Here is a 7716-nt window from a genome sequence, read left to right on the forward strand (position 1 = left end):
ATCATAGAAAGTTAGAGTGTGAGTCCTCTTGTACATAAGTCGGCATTGTGCCATTTCTATTAAATTCGGATGCAATTTCTGTGTTTCATCGTCAATAAGAAGGTCAAAGGTATACAGTAAAGCTCACGTAAAGCATCGGAATGTAAAACTGGACTCATCGGAGAGGTTCAAGTCGTAGAAAGTTAGAGTGTCAGTCCTCTTGTACTTAAGTCGGCATTGTGCCTTTTGAATTTAATTCCGATGCAATTTCTGTGTTTCATCGTCAGTAAGAAGGTCCAAGCGATACAGTAAACCTGAAGTGAAGCATCGGAATCTAAAACTGGACTCACAGGAGAGGTTCAAATCATAGAAAGATAGAGTGTCGGTCCTCCTGTACCTAAGGCTTCATAGTGCCTTTTGAATTTAATTCCGATGCAATTTCTGTGTTTCATCGTCAATAAGAAGGTCCAAGGTATACAGTAAAGCGGAAGTGAAGCATCGGAACCTGAAATTGGACTCACAGGAGAGGTTAAAATCATAGAAAGTGAGAGTGTCAGTCCCCTTGTACTTAAGTCGGCATTGTGCCTTTTGAATTTAATTCCGATGCAATTTCTGTGTTTCATCGTCAATAAGAAGGTCCAACGGATACAGTACACCTGAAGTGAAGCATCGCAATCTAAAACCTGACTCACAGGAGAGGTTCAAATCATACAATGTTAGAGTGTCAGTCCTCTTGTACTTAAGTCGGCATTGTGCATTTTATATAAACTTCGGATGTAATTTCTGTGTTTCATCATCAATACGAAGTTCCACGGGATACAGTAAACCTGAAGTGAAGCATCGGAATCTAAAACTGGGCTCACAGAATAGGTTGAAATCATAGAAAGTTAGAGGGTCAGTTTTCATGTGCTTAAGTCAGCATTGTGCCTTTTGAATTTAATTCCGATGCAATTTCTGCGCTTCATCGTCAATAATAAGGTACAAGGGATACAGTAAACCTCAAGTGAAGCATCGAAATCTAAAACGGGACTCACAGGAGAGGTTCAAATCATAGAAAGTTAGAGTGTCAGTCCTCTTGTAAGTAAGTCGGCATTGTGCCATTTGAATTTAATTCGGATGCAATTTCTGTGTTCCATCGTCAATAAGAAGGTCAAAGGTATACAGTAAACCTGAAGTGAAGCATCGGAATCTAAAAGTGGACTCAAAGGGGAGGTTTAAATCATAGAAAGTTAAGAGTGTGAGTCCTCTTGTACTTAAGTCAGCATTGTGCTTTTTGAATTTAATTCCGATGCAATTTCTGTGCTTCATCGTCAATAATAAAGTCCAAGTGATACAGTAAACCTGAAGTGAAGCATCGGAATCTAAAACTGGACTCACAGGAGAGGTTCAAATCATAGGATGTTAGAATGTCAGTCCTCTTGTACTTAAGTCGGCATTGTTCCTTTTGAATTTAATTCCGATGCAATTTCCGTGCTTCATCGTCAATAAGAAGGTCCAAGGTATACAGTAAACCTGAAGTGAAGCATCGGAATCTAAAAGTGCACTGAAAGGGGAGGTTTAAATCATAGAAAGTTAGAGTGTGAGTCCTCTTGTACTTAAGTCGGCATTGTGCTTTTTGAATTTAATTCCGATGCAATTTCTGTGCTTCATCGTCAATAATAAAGTCCAAGGGATACAGTAAACCTGAAGTGATGCATCGGAATCTAAAACTGGACTCACGGGAGGGGTTCAAATCATAGAATATTAGAGTGTCAGTCCTCTTGGACTTAAGTCGGCATTGTTCTTTTTGAAATTAATTCCGATGCAATTTCTGTGTTCCATCGTCAATAAGAAGGTCCAAGGTATACAGTAAACCTGATGTGAAGCATCGGAATCTAAAAGTGGACCCACAGGGGCGGTTTAAATCATAGAAAGTTAGAGTGTGAGTCCTCTTGTACTTAAGTCGGCATTGTGCATTTTGAATTTAATTCGGATGCAATTTCTGTGCTTCATCGTCAATAATAAAGTCCAAGGGATACAGTAAACCTGAAGTGAAGCATCGGAATCTAAAACTGGACTCACAGGAGAGGTTCAAATCATAGAAAGTTAGAGGGTCAATCCTCTTGTACTTAAGTCGGCATTGTTCCTTTTGAATTTAATACCAATGCAATATCTGTGCTTCATCGTCAATACTAGGGTCCAAGGTATACAGTAAACCTGATGTGAAGCATCGGAATCTAAAACTGAACTCACAGGAGAGCTTCAAATCATAGAATGTTAGAGTATCAGTGTTCTTGTACTTAAGTCGGCATTGTGCCTTTTGAGTTTAATTCCGATGCAATTTCTGTGTCTCATCGTCAGTAAAAACGTCCAAGGTATACAGTAATCCTGACGTGAAGCATCGGAATCTAAAACTGAACTCACAGGAGAGGTTCAAATCATAGAAAGTTAGAGGGTCAGTCCTGTTGTACTTAAGACAGCATTGTGCCTTTTGTATTAAATTCGGATGCAATTTCTGTGTTCCATCGTCAATAAGAAGGTCCAAGGTATACAGTAAACCTGAAGTGAAGCATCGGAATCTAAAAGTGGACTCAAAGGGGAGGTTTAAATCATACAAAATTAGAGTGTGAGTCCTCTTGTACTTAAGTCAGCATTGTGCTTTTTGAATTTAATTCCGATGCAATTTCTGTGCTTCACCGTCAATAAGAAGGTCCAAGGTATACAGTAAAGCTGAAGTGAAGCATCGGAATCTAAAATTGGACTCACAGGAGAGGTTCATATCATAGAAAGTGAGAGTGTCAGTCCTCTTGTACTTAAGTCGGCATTGTGGCTTTTAAATTTAATTCCGATGCAATTTCTGTGTTTCATCGTCAATAAGAAGGTCCAACGGATACAGTACACCTGAAGTGAAGCATCGCAATCTAAAACCGGACTCACAGGAGAGGTTCAAATCAAACAATGTTAAAGTGTCTGTCCTCTTGTACTTAAGTCGGCATTGTGCCTTTTGAATTTAATTCCGATGCAATTTCTGAGTTCCATCGTCATTGAGAAGGTCCAAGGTATACAGTAAACATGAAGTGAAGCATCGGAATCTAAAACTGGACTTACAGGAGAGGTTCAATTCATAGAAACTGAGAGAGTCAGTCCTCTTGTACTTAAGTCGTCATTGTGCCTTTTGTATTAAATTCGGCTGCAATGTCTGTGCTTCATCGTCAATAAGAAGGTCCAAGGTATACAGTAAGCTTGATGTGAAGCATCGGAATCTAAAACTGGACTCACAGGAGAGGTTCAAGTCATAGAAAGTGAGAGTGTCAGTCCTCTTGTACTTAAGTCGGCATTGTGCCTTTTAAATTTAATTCAGAAGCAATTACTGTGCTTCATCGTCAATAAGAAGGTCCAAGGGATATTGCAAACCTGAAGTGAAGCATCGGAATCTAAAACTGGACTCGCAGGAGACGTTTAAGACACAGAAAGTTAGAGTGTGAGTCCTCTTGTACTTAAGTCGGCTATGTGTCTTTGTATTAAATTCGAATGCAATTTCTGTGTTTCATCGTCAATAAGAGGGTCCAAGGTATACAGTAAACCTGAAGTGACGCATCGGAATCTAAAAGTGGACTCACAGGGGAGGTTTGAATCATAGAAAGTTAGAGTGTGAGTCCACTTGAACTGAAGTCGGCATTGTGCCTTTTGAATTTAATTCCGATGCAATTTCTGTGCATCATCGTCAATAATAAAGTCCAAGGGATACAGTAAACCTCAAGTGAAGCATCGGAATCTAAAACTGGTCTCACAGGGGAGGTTCAAATCATAGAATGTTAGAGTGTCAGTCCGCTTGTACTTAAGTCGGCATTGTTCCTTTTGAATTTAATTCCGATTCAATTTCTGTGCTTCATCGTCAATAAGGAGCTCCAAGGTATACAGTAAACCTGAAGTGAAGCATCGGAATCTAAAACTGGACTCACAGGAGTGGTTCAAATCATAGAACGTGAGAGGGTCAGCCCTCTTGTACTTAAGACAGCATTGTGCCTTTTGTATTAAATTCGGATGCAATTTCTGTACTTCATCGCCAATAAGAAGGTCCAAGAGATACAGTACACCTGAAGTGATGCATCGGAATCTAAAACTGGACTCACAGGAGAGTTTAAATCATAGAAAGTTAGAGTGTGAGTCCTCTTGTACTTAAGTCAGCTGTGTGTCTTTGTATTAAATTCGAATGCAATTTCTGTGGTTCATCGTCAATAAGAGGGTCCAAGGTATACAGTAAACCTGAAGTGAAGCATCGGAATCTAAAAGTGGACTCACAGGGGAGGTTTGAATCATAGAAAGTTATAGTGTGAGTCCACTTGTACTTAAGTCGGCATTGTGCCTTTTGAATTTAATTCCGATGCAATTTCTGTGCATCATCGTCAATAATAAAGTCCAAGGGATACAGTAAACCTGAAGTGATGCATCGGAATCTAAAACTGGACTCACGGGAGGGGTTCAAATCATAGAATATTAGAGTGTCAGTCCTCTTGTACTTAAGTCGGCATTGTTCTTTTTGAATTTAATTCCGATGCAATTTCTGTGTTCCATCGTCAATAAGAAGGTCCAAGGTGTACAGTAAACCTGATGTGAAGCATCGGAATCTAAAAGTGGACTCAAAGGGGAGGTTTAAATCATAGAAAGTTAGAGTGTCAGTCCTCTTGTACCTAAGTCAGCATTGTGCCATTTGAATTTAATTCCGATGCAATTTCTGTGTTCCATCGTCAATAAGAAGGTCCAAGGTATACAGTTAACCTGAAGTGAAGCATCGGAATCTAAAAGTGGACTCAAAGGGGAGGTTTAAATCATAGAAAGTTAGAGTGTGAGTCCTCTTGTACTCAAGTCAGCATTGTGCTTTTTGAATTTAATTCCGATGCAATTTCTGTGCTTCACCGTCAATAAGAAGGTCCAAGGTATACAGTAAAGCTGAAGTGAAGCATCGGAATCTAAAATTGGACTCACAGGAGAGGTTCATATCATAGAAAGTGAGAGTGTCAGTCCTCTTGTACTTAAGTCGGCATTGTGCCTTTTAAATTTAATTCCGATGCAATTTCTGTGTTTCATCGTCAATAAGAAGGTCCAACGGATACAGTACACCTGAAGTGAAGCATCGCAATCTAAAACCGGACTCACAGGAGAGGTTCAAATCAAACAATGTTAAAGTGTCTGTCCTCTTGTACTTAAGTCGGCATTGTGCCTTTTATATTAAATTCGGATGCAATTTCTGTGTTTCATCGTCAATAAGAAGGTCCACGGGATACAGTAAACCTGAAGAGAAGCATCGCAATCTAAAACTGGACTCACAGAAGAGGTTCAAATCATAGAAAGTTAGAGGGTCAGTCCTCTTGTACCTAAGTCGGCACTGTGCCTTTTGAATTTAATTCCGATGCAATTTCTGAGTTCCATCGTCAATAAGAAGGTCCAAGGTATACAGTAAACATGAAGTGAAGCATCGGAATCTAAAACTGGACTTACAGGAGAGGTTCAATTCATAGAAAGTGAGAGAGTCAGTCCTCTTGTACTTAAGTCGTCATTGTGCCTTTTGTATTAAATTCGGCTGCAATGTCTGTGCTTCATCGTCAATAAGAAGGTCCAAGGTATACAGTAAGCTTGATGTGAAGCATCGGAATCTAAAACTGGACTCACAGGAGAGGTTCAAGTCATAGAAAGTGAGAGTGTCAGTCCTCTTGTACTTAAGTCGGCATTGTGCCTTTTAAATTTATTTCCGAAGCAATTACTGTGCTTCATCGTCAATAAGAACGTCCAAGGGATATAGCAAACCTGAAGTGAAGCATCGGAATCTAAAACTGGACTCACAGGAGAGGTTTAAGTCACAGAAAGTTAGAGTGTGAGTCCTCTTGTACTTAAGTCGGCTATGTGTCTTTGTATTAAATTCGAATGCAATTTCTGTGTTTCATCGTCAATAAGAGGGTCCAAGGTACACATTAAACCTGAAGTGACGCATCGGAATCTAAAAGTGGACTCACAGGGGAGGTTTGAATCATAGAAAGTTAGAGTGTGAGTCCACTTGTACTTAAGTCGGCATTGTTCCTTTTGAATTTAATTCCGATTCAATTTCTGTGCTTCATCGTCAATAAGGAGGTCCAAGGTATACAGTAAACCTGAAGTGAAGCATCGGAATCTAAAACTGGACTCACAGGAGTGGTTCAAATCATAGAACGTGAGAGGGTCAGTCCTCTTGTACTTAAGACAGCATTGTGCCTTTTGTATTAAATTCGGATGCAATTTCTGTACTTCATCGCCAATAAGAAGGTCCAAGAGATACAGTACACCTGAAGTGAAGCATCGCAATCTAAAACCGGACTCACAGGAGACGTTCACTTCAAACAATGTTAAAGTGTCAGTCCTCTTGTACCTAAGTCGGCATTGTGCCTTTTGAATTTAATTCCGATGCAATTTCTGTGTTTTATCGTCAATAAGAAGGTCCACGGGATACAGTAAACCTGAAGAGAAGCATCGCAATCTAAAACTGGACTAACAGAAGAGGTTCAAATCATAGAAAGTTAGAGGGTCAGTCCTCTTGTACCTAAGTCGGCACTGTGCCTTTTGAATTTAATTCCGATGCAATTTCTGAGTTCCATCGTCAATAAGAAGGTCCAAGGTATACAGTAAACCTGAAGAGAAGCATCGGAATCTAAAACTGGACTCACAGGAGAGGTTCAAGTCATAGAAAGTGAGAGTGTCAGTCCTCTTGTACTTAAGTCGGCATTGTGCCTTTTAAATTTAATTCCGATACAATTATTGTGCTTCATCGTCAATAAGAAGGTCCAAGGGATATAGCAAACCTGAAGTGAAGCATCGGAATCTAAAACTGGACTCACAGGAGAGTTTAAATCATAGAAAGTTAGAGTGTGAGTCCTCTTGTACTTAAGTCAGCTGTGTGTCTTTGTATTAAATTCGAATGCAATTTCTGTGTTTCATCGTCAATAAGAGGGTCCAAGGTATACAGTAAACCTGAAGTGAAGCATCGGAATCTAAAAGTGGACTCACAGGGGAGGTTTGAATCATAGGAAGTTAGAGTGTGAGTCCACTTGTACTTAAGTCGGCATTGTGCCTTTTGAATTTAATTCCGATGCAATTTCTGTGCATCATCGTCAATAATAAAGTCCAAGGTATACAGTAAACCTGAAGTGAAGCATCGGAATCTAAAACTGGACTCACAGGGGAGGTTCAAATCATAGAATGTTAGAGTGTCAGTCCTCTTGTACTTAAGTCGGCATTGTTCCTTTTGAATTTAATTCCGTGCAATTTCTGTGCTTCATCGTCAATAAGAAGGTCCAAGGTATACAGTAAACCTGAAGTGAAGCATCGGAATCTAAAACTGGACTCACAGGAGAGGTTCAAATCATAGAACGTTAGAGGGTCAGTCCTCTTGTACTTAAGACAGCATTGTGCCTTTTGTATTAAATTCGGATGCAATTTCCGTACATCATCGTCAATAAGAAGGGCCAAGAGATACAGTAATCCTGAAGTGAAGGATCGGAATCTAAAACTGGACTCACAGGAGAGGTTCAAACCATAGAACGTTAGAGTGTCAGTCCTCTTGTACCTAAGTCGGCATTGTGCCTTTTGAATTTAATTCCGATGCAATTTCTGTGTTTCATCGTCAATGAGAAAGTACAAGGTATACAGTAAAGCTGAAGTGAAGAATCGGAATCTAAAATTGGACTCACAGGAGAGGTTCAAATCATAGAAAGTGCGAGTGTCAGTCCT

Source organism: Schistocerca serialis, unplaced genomic scaffold (assembly GCF_023864345.2).
Source record: "Schistocerca serialis cubense isolate TAMUIC-IGC-003099 unplaced genomic scaffold, iqSchSeri2.2 HiC_scaffold_868, whole genome shotgun sequence".
NCBI lineage: Eukaryota > Metazoa > Arthropoda > Insecta > Orthoptera > Acrididae > Schistocerca > Schistocerca serialis.